A 13,223-nucleotide genomic window follows, 5' to 3' on the forward strand; every position below is an offset into this window, starting at 1 on the left:
ATTTCAATCTCACAGCTGCAGCAGAAGGTCGAGAGGATCAAGCAGCTCCGCGAAAAGGTAAATATGATGAAGGCGGAGACCTTGGGGAGGAAAGAAGGCATGGACCGCTTCGCTGCAGAAAAAGAGACTGCTTTATCCAAATTGTCATCGGCCGAAAGTCAGCTTCGAGGCATGAGGGAGAAGAGCTCGGCTCAAGCAAGGAAAATAAAGGAGCTCGAAGCTCGGTTGGCTTCCAAACTTGCCAAGGCCAAATCTGAAGCTAAAAAGGCAAAGGCCGAGGCAGATGCGATCGTGGCCATCTACCGGGCTGATGCTGAAGCCGCTCAAGTCCAAGCGAGAGAGGCAGCCGAGACCGCTCAAACTCGAGCATATTGGATTATCAAACTCGCCAAATGTCAATCTCGGAGGGAAACCCTCGAGGAGATCCACGATCGAGGTTTCGATCTTACTGATGAGATAGTAAAGGCTAGAGAGCATGAAGCCGAAGCTGGAGCGCTGGCCACTTACGATGATGATGATGATGATGATAATGGTAGCAAGAGCGGGTCCGACAATGGGGAGGACCTCGATGGAGAAGAAGCTGCCCCCGGAGAAGATCAGGAACCTTAGGATTTTTCACTTTTGATCTTTTGTATAGGATCCTGATTAGATCTTGTAAATATTCTCATATATATAAAGATCTCTTTCCTTTCCCACTTGTCTTTAATTCATTTATGCATTGTGAAAATTTTGTTCATAAGTTCGAGGCTTAGGCAATTTGATCGAAGCCGAACTAGTGTAGTTTTTTATAATCGAGTGAGTACTTGCTCAAACTCGTAGCAGGGTGACCCTTAGGTTTTAATTGAGTGAGGATGATTTCTCAAAAATAAACTGCTCTTTAGGCTCTTGAATTAGGCGATACGGCCATAGAAAAAAGAATGGCTTTCTCCTCCTTTTCGGCTTGAAGAGTTTATTATTTAATCATAAAAATTCTGTTGTGCCTTAGCACGAAATAAAGGGTTTGCTCGAGAGTTCGAATGGTTCCGTACCCATTAGGAATTTCAAGGATCGATATTATCGAGACCCTTTATTTCGTAATGCCTTAGTATAAAATAAAGAATTTGTTTGAGAGTTCGAATGACTTTGTACCCATTAGGGATTTTGAGGGTCGATATTATCGAGACCCTTAGAAATTTAGCCGAGGGTAGCCTTTTTAACTGGTTTGTAAAAATATTCGAAGGCCCGTTTAATAACGGGAATCGGACGTCTCCGAACCGTGTTAATTTGGCCGTAGCCTTTAACTTGGGATTTGCCTTTTGGGCTTGTTCCCCTGTTATACTTCGAACTTGTTCGAAGTATCAGTCCCCGAGTAGGGTGGCTGTGGCCTATAAAATCGAGGATTGCCTTTTTAATGTCTTACGATTTCGAGGTTTAGTAATTCGATCATGTCGATTTTTTGGACGGCAGTCCTCGAGTATTGGGTAAATTGTTTGAACTTCAGTTGTGATCGACCCTTAAGCCAGTTTCCACAATAGATCATAAGTATGAAATTGTAAAGTATAAATTTTTCTGAAGCATGGAACATCTGGTAAGGAAAAATACTTCTTTCAATAGATTATACATGCGTACGTGTTTTGCCATTAGGGTTCGAGTAATCTACATGGACACGGTTCATTTTACCATTTGGTTCTCTAAAATATTTACCTATCAAGACCCTGTCGATACGAAGTATTTTCCTTGTAAGTATCCGAAGGTGTTGCCCCTCAGTATTCGAGGTTGATTGTAAAGGAGCCTCGGATACTGTTGAATTGCTCCAAGTTAGCACGAACAATGGTTGCCTTGTTAAAACCCTCGCCGGAAAAACCCATTTGGGACAAAAACCGATCTAAGGGGAAAAGAGTGCAACGCGTGCTTTCAGACCTAAGGACTTTGTGCTTGAAAAATCCTCTGATGTCTTCGATCAAACATCTACAAATGGTTAGTATAAAATATAAACGAAAATGGAGAAGGTCATACCTTAGCAGTAATATCGTTTGAGGAGTGATATGTTCCAATTGTTTGGTAATTGTTCGCCGTTCATAGTGCCAAGTTTGTAGGATCCTTTTCCGACGATGTCGAGGACCTGATACGGTCCCTCCCAGTTCGGACCAAGGTTTTTTTCATTTGGGTCTCGAGTATTGAGGGTCACCTTCCTCAAAACCATGTCCCCGATTTTGAAGTGTCAAAGATTGGCTCTTCGATTGTAGTACCTTTCGATCCACTATTTCTGTGCGGACATTCGAACGAGGGTGGCTTCCCATTTTTCATCTAGCAATTCGAGGCTTGTATTCATAGCCACGTGATTTGACTCTTCCGTTGCTTATCAAAACCTAACGTTGGGTTCCCCGACTTCAACCTGGATCAGAGCTTCGGAGTCATATACTAAAGAAAATGGTGTTGCCCCTGTACTAGATTTTGACGTCGTTCGATACGCCCAAAGGACTTCGGACGATATTTCTCTCCATTTCCCCTAGCGTCGTTCAATCTTTTCTTTAGATTTTGATTGATGGTTTTGTTTGTCGATTCGGCCTGTCCGTTCCCACTAGGATGATATGGCGTCGATAGGATTCTTTTTATTTTATGATCTTCAAGAAATTTTGTCACTTTGCTGCCGATGAACTGCTTTCCATTATCGCATACGATCTCGGCAGGCATCCCGAATCGACATATAATGTGGTCCCAGATGAAGTCTATGACTTCTTTCTCTCTAATTTTCTCGAAAGCCTGCGCTTCAACCCACTTCGAGAAATAGTCAGTCATAAACAAAATAAATTTAGCTTTACCTGGGGCCGATGGCAGAGGGCCGACGATATCCATTCCCCACTTCATGAATGGCCATGGGGATAAGACTGAGTGGAGTTGGTCTCCGGGTTGGTGAATCATCGTCGCATACCTTTAACATTTGTCGCACTTTCGAACAAACTCTTTTGTATCCTTTTCCATATCGGCCCAATACTATCCTGCTCTGATGACTTTGTGAACCAATGATTCGGCACCAGAATGATTTCCACAAGTGCCTTCGTGGATTTCTCGTAGGACGTAGTCGGTATCTCCTCATCCCAACCATATTTCCAATGATCCATCGAACATCCTTCTATACAGTGTTCCATTTTCGGCCAATGTGAAGCGTACGGCCTTCATACGTAGAGTCCTCGATTCCCTAGGGTCCGATGGAAGCTTCCCGTTCTTTAGGTATTCGATATATTTGTTCCTCCAATCCCAGATAAGGCTTGTGGAGTTGATTTCGGCGTGGCCTTCTTCGATTGCTGACCTTGAAAGTTGTACGACAGTTTCCGAGCTGATCTCATCGTCTTCGACTGATGACCCCAAAGTTGCAAGTGCATCGGCCTCGCTGTTTTGTTCTCGAGGCACATGTTATAGAGTCCATTCTTTAAACCGGTGTAGAGTCACCTGTAGTTTGTCCAAGTATCTCTGCATTCAATCTTCTCGAACCTCGAAGGTTCTGTTGACTTGGTTTAACACAAGAAAGGAGTCACATTTTGACTCGATGACTTCTACTCCCAAACCTTTAGCTAGCTCGAGACCTATAATCATGGCCTCATACTCGGCCTCATTGTTAGTTAACTTGGCAGTTTTTGATAGCTTGTCTAATTGTATTACCCGTGGGTGGCTTCAAAATGATGCCTAATCTGGACCCCTTCACGTTTGAAGCACCGTCTGTGAAGAGGGTCCACACCCCCAATGATGTACCCGACTTTATTAATAGTTACTTTTTGACCTCGAGTACGAGGGTTGGCATAAAGTCAGCCATGAAGTCCGCTAAGATTTGAGACTTGATGGCCATTCGGGGTCGATACTCGATATCGTACCCACTGATCTCGACGGCCCATTTGGCCAATCGACCCGAAAGTTCGGGCTTACGCAAAATATAGCGAAAAGGATAAATAGTCACCACGCAGATCGAGTGACACTGAAAATATGGTTTTAATTTCCTAGAGGTGCTTATTAGGGCAAGCGCTAATTTTTCTAAGTGTGGGTACTGGATCTCAACTTCACCTAGAGTTCGACTAACATAATAAACAGGAAATTGCGTACCTTGCTCTTCTCGGACTGGGGTCTTCTCTTTTGTTTTACCGGGTGGAACTTCGGGTCCAAGCTCAGTCGATGTGCAGCGATTTCCGGCGGGATCCCTGTCATATCTAAATGGGACCAAGTAAAACAATCCATATTATTGATAAGAAATTCGATGAGTTTTTCCCTAAGCTCGGGGGTTAACCCCGTACCCAGATATACCTTTCGATCGGGTAGATGCTCGATTAGTACGACTTGCTCCAGCTCCTCGACCGTTGATTTGGTGGCGTCGGAATCCTTGGGGATTATGAAGGATCGAGGGATCCAATATTCATCGTCCTCGTCCATTCCCTGCTTCTCCGATTGAGTTGAGGCTGGTAGCTATGGTTGCTATTTAGCTTCATGTTTTCCTTTGGACTCCGATCCTTTTGTTGACGAAAGTGCCAATACCGGTATCACTTCGTCGACCGCGAACATCTCTTTGGCAGCATGTTGTTCCCCATACACCATTTTTACTCCATCTGGTGTTGGGAACTTCAGCATTTGGTGAATGGTTGAGGGGACCGCCCTCATGTTGTGAATCCAGGGTCCTCCGAGCAGTGCGTTGTATCTCATATCGCCTTCAATCACATGGAACTTTGTTTCTTGAATAATTCCAGCTACATTTACTGGTAGGATGATTTCACTTTTAGTTGTTTTGCTTGCCATGTTAAAGCCATTGATAATCCGTGCTACGGGTACGATTTGATCTTGTAGGCCGAGCTGCTCCACGACCCTCGATTGAATAATATTGGCTAAGATTCCTGGATCAATTAAAACACGTTTAACCTGAATTTTATTCATAAGGATAGAGATTACCAAAGCATCACTGTGGGGTTGTGAGATCCCTTCTGCTTCCTCATCATTGAATGATAAAGCGCCTTCTAGAACATAGTCTCGAGTTTGTTTTTCTATGGTGATTGATACTTTAGTGTGTTTGAACATGAGCCCTTGTGGAATATCGACCCCACCAATGATCATGTGAATCACGTGTTGTGGTTCTTCCTACTCATTTTTCCTATTTGCATCTCTGTCTATGAAATGGTTTTTAGCTCGGTCGCTCAAGAATTCTCGAAGGTGACCCTCGTTGAATAGGCGGTCCACCTCCTCCCTTAGTTGTCTGCAGTCTTTGATTTTATGACCATGTGTACCATGGTATTTGCATGTTTGGTTGGGGTTCCTTTGGGATGGATCAGTTTGTAGGGGTCTGGGCCATCTAGTATCTTTGATTCTCCCAATGGCTGACACAATACCTGATGCGTCAATGCTGAAGTTGTATTCTGACAATCGTGGTGCTTCTATGGGATTGGGATGTTTATCGAAGCTACTTTTGCTCATGAGCCATCGAGAGCTCGGTCTTCGATCGTTCCTTCGATCATTTTGGATGGGATTGCATCCTGGGCCGCTGTTTCTACGATCTGCGTTGTATGGTAGAAACTGATCTCTGCTCGACTGGGGTTCTCTGTCGATATCCCCTTGAGTTCTGCCAACGAGCCCATTTGGATAAGCAGAATCGGAAGGGGTCCCCAATTGATCATCCTCGACCCTGATCTTGGACTAGTACCGATTATGTACATCGGCCCAGGTTACCGTTGGATATTCAATTAAATTATGCTTTAGCTGTCGTGATGCCACCAAACTTTGTTCGTCCAAACGTTGAGTAAAAGCCTGAACAGCCTAATCGTCTGTGACCGGTGGTAGTTCCATGCATTCCATCTGAAACTGAGATACGAATTCCCTCAACATTTTGTTGTGTTTTTGTTTCACCTTGAAGAGGTTCGATTTTCTATTCACAACCTTTATTGCTCCGGCATGTGCCTTTACGAAGGAGTCTGCAAGTATGGCGAAGGAATCGATGGAATTAGGCGGCAAATTGTGGTACCATATCATTGCTCCTTTCGACAAGGTTTCTCCAAATTTCTTCAGTAGAACAGATTCAATCTCATTATCTTTTAAGTCATTTCCCTTTATTGCGAATGTATAAGAAGTGACATGTTCATTAGGGTTGGTGGTCCCATTGTACTTAGGAATTTCTGGCATTCGGAACTTCTTCGGAATCAGTTTCGGTGCCGCACTTGGTGGTAAGGGCTTTTGTACAAATTTCTTTGAATTCATACCTTTTAGAATCGGTGGTGCCCCTGGTATTTGGTCACCCGGGAGTTGTATATCTCCACTTTCTTGTCATTTGCCTCGATTTTCTTTTCTCCCGATTTAATCCTTTTAGTGAGCTCCTCGAACATTTTCATAATGGCGGGGTCAGTCCCCGATTCATTGGCGTTCGACCTTTCTGGCACAGGTCCAGACCTGTGAACGACTTCTGGTTCGATCCTACTCGGTGTTCGGTGCTTATTTTGTAGTTGTGCTATAGCGGCTTGTTGAGCCTGTAATATTTCGAATATCAATTGGACACTAACTCCACCATCTTCTCCGCCCTGCATACCTCGACCACCTGATCGAACTTCCCTGCGTATACTACCTTCGTGCCCAACGCCCAAATTTGTATTTATGGCGACATGTGAACTGACATCGACGGGATTTGTAATTGGTTCTCCCTCGAGGTCGGCCTAAGGCACCTCGATTCTTGGGGTGGTTAGGTTGTCGTTTTCCCCGTGAAATCCGAGGCTGTTGTCACCATGTGTAGGTGCTGCTTGCGAGTTTGACATGTTTATCCTGGAAATAAATATTCTTACGAGAACAAGTGTAAAGCAGTGTGTGTTATCGAAATTAGTATTATGAAATCACTATTATCCTTAGCCCCACGGTGGGCGCCAAACTGTTTACCCTTAAAATTGGATAACAATTAAACTTATAACGAGTTTCTAAGGATACGCGATTTCACTTAATAACGATAGAAAAATATGAAGATTAATAACATAAATGAACTATAAAATAAAGTGAACCAGTATTGAAACAGAATTCAACCCTCGAGCTAGGGTGCCCTCGAACTGATTGATACCAAAATAGTTTTTAAAAAAAAGCTAGCTGATGAACAAGAAATTATAAGCTAAAAAGAGGGCGTTATATTGGCTTTTTTACGTGAGAACAATGTGTTACAAATGGTTAATACTCACCTTTATATAGTAGAGGAGTTCCACTTATGGTATAACTCTAATTACATAAGGAAATCCCATGATTAGCTAATTAACCGTTTCTGATTTGATTTGTTTCGAGATTTACGTCATGATCCTCGATCAGTCACCGAGATTTACGTCGTGATCCTTGACCAGTCACAGATATATCGCCTTTCTGTTACTGTGCTATCTTCGATCTTGCTCGATGTCTGTCTTGTTTGGCTTCGATCGCTACTAGCCTCGATCTTGACAGGTACCTCGGTTCTGAACTCGGTACCTTATCCTCGTGATATGGCCCATTTCGTTACGAGGCCATCCTTCGATGCAAACTCCCGGTCTCGGTCAAATAGTAAAATCAGGTGGGCCCGGTTTTAACCGTATACACTTATATAAATAAATTTTAATTATATGTATATATATATATATATATCACATATATATTTCAACCAAGAGATAATTTAATTTTTTATTCCAAATAGAAAACTAAATTTGTTTACAATATTAATTATATCCTCTGTTCTAGCAAAGAACATAATAATATTTTATTTGAACTAATAATTTAATTTATTTGACTAATTAAATTCTTTAATTTAATTATCAAACAATAAAATAATTAATTCTTTAGCAAAGATCAGAACACTCGTTAGTGTGCGACTCCATAGGTTCAATACTAAGCCGGTAGTGAATTGATCATATCAATATACTAATCAAGGGTGGCGTTTTGCAATACTTAATGATCGGATAGCATGAAATATACAATTTATGCTTAAGAACCGGTAGATGAATAATGTAGTATTTTCTTCTGTCTTTATAGCTCCGGGTCACCCTAGGATATAGTTCAACTGTCAAATTCTAATAGGCGACCAACAATGTGTTCATGTCAAATATAATCGACCATTGAATGACCTAAGAAACTCTTTTCTTCTTTCATTCAATTGCTCTGGCCAAGGTCTTAATTTGATCATTTATAATTCATGACAACATGGAGCTTAAACTCATTACCAAGAGTCGATAAATTTCATCTTGATCAATCACTAATTCTACAAGTATTTAAGCATACCCAATATCCTTTCAACTATCGCCCTAGGGCCATAGGTGTCTAGTATCAAAGCACAATAAATAACTTGTCAATTACTATGACGATCTCAGGTCAAAGGAAACTCTTACATCACATTCTTTAAGAGATTATCCTATTGACAGTTTATGGCAATTCTAACCATTAGGAATTATCCAATGAGTTAGTTCAATGATCATATCTCTATATGCATCATTTATCTATGTGATTTAGTTAATGAGATCAACTAATCTTTATCCCATAAAGACGATCACATAAATATTGATCTAACCGGATTACTAATGTCCAAATTAATAATCCTATGATCAAGAATATATTTAGATTAAATTATAAAAAATTCACTCTCATTATCATGATCTCCATCACAATGTCAAGTCTCAAAATTTAATCAAGGACCTTATCAAGTTAATTAAACAATTAATAATAATAATGATAAAAGAATATAATATGCCATATATGTTTTATATCAAATAACGTTCATAAAAATATGTTCAGATCATCAAATGTGAGATTGGATCTAGAGCATATCTACTATATCCCCAACAAATACGGAGTGTAAATTAGTATTTGGAATATCAGTGGCGGAGGAAGAATAGAACCTACGGGTTTCGCCGAATTTCTAGTAGCTTTGGTTCAAACTATGTATTTGTCTTAAGAAATTCATTGAACATGTATAAATTATTATTTTAGAACCCAGTAACTTAAAACATTTAAAATCCCGAACCCATAAATTTCAAATTCTGGCTTCGCCACCGTAGAATATAAAAGCGTATGCACCATTCAACATATACATCGCTTCATGATTCATTGATTACCTTTTTTATTTTTATTTTGCGCGAGATGCCAATGGGAATCAATGAGCAACAACTAAAGGATGAAAGAACAATTAAAATAAGAATTTGTTAGGAACTTATTTAGAAGAATAATGTCTCTTTTCCCTATGAATTGCTTTGATTGTACGTTATAACGAAGCTTTTGACAACTCCCCTACCCTACCCATGACTAATGAGCCGACAGATGTTAACTAAGGGTGGTTGTAGCTTCCAACAAGTCACAAATACATCTCCGAAAAAAGACATCAGATTATACACCTTCAACATGAATTTAGTACTTTTCTTTTTGTTCTTTATTTCTTTTTGGTTTATTAGGTGAAGCATTTTCGTTGTGTGGAAAAAATCACTCTAGGTGTATCCTATAGATTTCTTCTGGATTGCTAACTCAATATATATATATATATATGCTTTTTAATTGCCTCTCGATATGGTTGGAAAAAGAAAACAGAGAATCATTCTCCTTACATAAGTTTCCAGATGAATTGATGGCGTGGATGAAGAACCCGACTTACTTACTTGAAGCTTGAAGATGTTGTGGGATTTGATGGTCGTAAATACTCAAATAATATTGTGGTACATAGTTAATCTCTAGATAAACCGTGAATCTTGGTGATGCGTTATGCATGTGAAGACCCAATATGTTATCTTTAATTTTAAACATTCATTTCTGTATTTTGAGACCTCGAATAACACCCTTCAGCATCCCTCGACTTGCGGGCGAAGTCCGTAAATTTTTCCGGAAAGTTTTTATGTGAAAAATTGATTAAAATGTGAAATAGAGCTTTAAAACTAATTTGAGTTGACTTCGGTCAACGTTTTGAGCAAACGGACCCGGATCAGTATTTTAACAGTTCCAGTAGGTCTTTATCGTGATTTAGGACTTGGGTGTATGCCCAAAATTGAATTCGGAGGTCCCTAGCTCAAATTATCGCCATTTAACGGAAACTAGAAATCTAAAAGCTAAAGATTTTCAAAGTTTGATTGTGAATTTAACTTTATCGATATAGGACTCGGATTGAGATTTCGAGAATTGAAATAGCTCCGTTATATCATTTATGACTTGTGCACCAAATTTGAAATCATTCCGAATTCATTTAATACGTTTTGGCACGAGTTTTGTAATGTGAAAAGTTTGAAACTCATAAATCCGAATTGAGGTGTGAATTGTAATTTCGATATTATTTGACATGATTTGAGACCCTAAGTAAGTTCGTATGATGTTTTAGGACTTGTTGGTATATTTGGTTGAGGTCCCGAGAGCCTCAGGTGGATTTCGGATGGTTGACGAAATTTAATTTGGATATTCTAGAATGTTTCGACGTCGTTTCTTCAAGAATAAGTGATATCATATTAAGCAAATAAGCTCCAAATTTAGTTTTGATTGAAGTATTAGATCCGTATTGAAATTTCGTAGGCATAACAAAAAGAATCATTGAATTCGGACATCGTATGAGAGAGTTATGCCCATTTCCGTGTCGGAAAATATTTTCCATCGCCGTCAGCGTCCAGGGTAGCGTGGGGCACTATCCCTGGCGCTGGGACATCTGAAGTTCTAGAAACGGCGCCACAGGCAGCGCCCCACGCCACCTGTGGTGGCACAGACATAAATATCCCATAAAACGGGGAGTTTTGCCATTTTTACTCATTTTTGAGTTTTGAGTCTCGGATTTATACGATTTTTGGGAGATTTTTACGGAAAAACATTGGGGTAAGTATTCCTTATCCTATATTGATTAAATTTCATGATTCTATACTCATTTATATCATGAATCCGTGAATTTATGGAAGAAAAATTAGATTTTTATAAAATCTTCCAAAAATATAAAATGAAGATTTGAAAGTCAATCTGATGTCGGAATTCGATAATTTTTGTATGGTTATACTCGTATCGGAACAGGTGTTCGGATTTCGTGAGTTTTACCGGGATTCGAGACGTGGGTCCCACATTCGAATTTTAAAATGAATTTCGGATTTTAATCCGGAAAATTAGTAAATTCATATGGAATTAATTCCTACGATTCGTGTTGAGTATATTGAATTGTTGGTGACTAGATTTGAAGTTTTCGGACATGAATTCGAGAGGCAAAGGTTTATTGGAATCTTGAAATTGGTTGCGAAACGAGGAAAGTATCGTGGTTAACCTTGACTTGAGGGAATAGAACCCTTGAATTAATTGTTATGTGAAATTCATGTGAACGACGTATAGGCGAGGTGACGAGTGTCTATACGTCGTCAAATTAATTATTTGCATAATTATTTAAAAATCATAAATTATTTTAAATCATGAATTAATTATTATATTAATTGTTTCTCTCATATTCCTTGCTCAATATTATGCCTTCAATCCATGCTATAATTGCTACATGCTTATTTGATTTATGTGACTTAATTGCTACTTGACATTTAGCATACTAATTATTAAATTGCATATTTCCTCCTTAATTTCCATAATTAATTGCTACTTGTCATCACTTATTTCTAAATAAATCATAATTATTATATGCTTGTTGTCTTATAATTTCATATTAATTTTGCATTTATTGGAGTAATTATTTTTATAAGAATTGGTAAATTATATTATTTGAGGAGCGGGTTACACGCTGCAACAGAGATGAAAGTGAATATATTGGAGAAGCGGTTTGCACGCCGCGACAGAATTTATTGAAATGAATATATTGGAGGAGCGGATTGCACGCCGCAACAGAATTTATTGAAATGAATATATTGGAGGAGCGGGTTGCACGTCGCAACAGAATTGATTGAAATGAATATATTGGAGGAGCGGGTTGCACGCCGCAACCGAATTGATTGAAAGATATATTGAAGATCGGGTTGCACTCCGCAACAGGATTAAATGAAAATGAATATATTGTGGGATCGGGTTGCACGCCGCAACGGAATTGAATGTGAATATATTATGGGATCGGGTTGTACGCCGCAACGGAAATTGATTGAAATAATAATTGGTTATGACTACCGAGTTGGCTTCAACTATTGAAATGGGATACTTGTTTTATTTCTATTATTGTTGTTATTATTATTATTATTATTGCGTACAAGTTAATGTAAGTGACATGCCTTAGCCTCGTCACTACTTCGTCGAGGTTAGGCTCGGTACTTACTGGCCACATGGGGTCAGTTGTACTCATACTACACTCTGCACTTCTTTTGTAGATACCGGAGTTGGTCCCAACGGCGTATAATAGATTTGCTCGAATTCAGCTATTCGCAGGAGACTCGAGGTATAACTGCATGGCGTCCGCAGTTCTGAAGTCCCCTTCTACTTTATTTTTAGCTGTGTGCTTTCTTTCAGACAACTTTATTTTTATTCAGACCCTTATTTGTATTATTCTAGAAAGTCATGCACTTGTGACTCCAGTTCTGGGATGGTATTTAGACATCACTATTATTATGGATTATTCACTTTATTTCAGACTTTATTTTTCGCATTTGTCCCTTTGTTATTAATTAATTTAAAATTGTTTAAAAATAGCTAATATTATTCTAACATTGGCTTGCCTAACAAGTGAAATGTTAGGCGCCATCACGGTCTCGAAGGGGAGAATTTCGGATCGTGAAAATGCGGAGCCTAGTTTGAGGGGTTTGTTGATGGGTCATATGGAGCTTAATTCGAGAGAAATTATTGGTATGTGAAGAAAGTTTTATATTGGTAGTTAAAAAGAAAAATAAGCTATATAATATATATATATATATATATATATATATATATATATATATATATATATATATATATATATATATATGAATAATCTTACTAGTGTGAGGCTTTATGAGAAAACTATGCATACTTGCCCAAAGTATACAATATTACACCATGTTAAGATTTGGTCTAGTTAAGCCCATCAATTATAATATAATTTAATTTAAGTTTTATACATTGATACTTCTCCATTTCAATTTATATGCCATAGTTTGAGTTGAAACGAAGTTTAATTAAAAAAAACTTTTCAAACTTGTGGTATTAAAAACTTAAAGGTTTAAAATTTTATGAGGTCGTATTATTTGTATGGCTATAAATAAAAGTTTCTCATTAAAAATAAAATAAAAAGTTTAATATTAAATTACTATCAAATATAGAAATGTATTATTCTTTTTTAAACTAACTAATAAAGACCATATATCACATAAATTAAA

The sequence above is a fragment of the Nicotiana tabacum genome, chromosome 23 (genome assembly GCF_000715075.1).
Source record: "Nicotiana tabacum cultivar K326 chromosome 23, ASM71507v2, whole genome shotgun sequence".
Lineage (NCBI taxonomy): Eukaryota > Viridiplantae > Streptophyta > Magnoliopsida > Solanales > Solanaceae > Nicotiana > Nicotiana tabacum.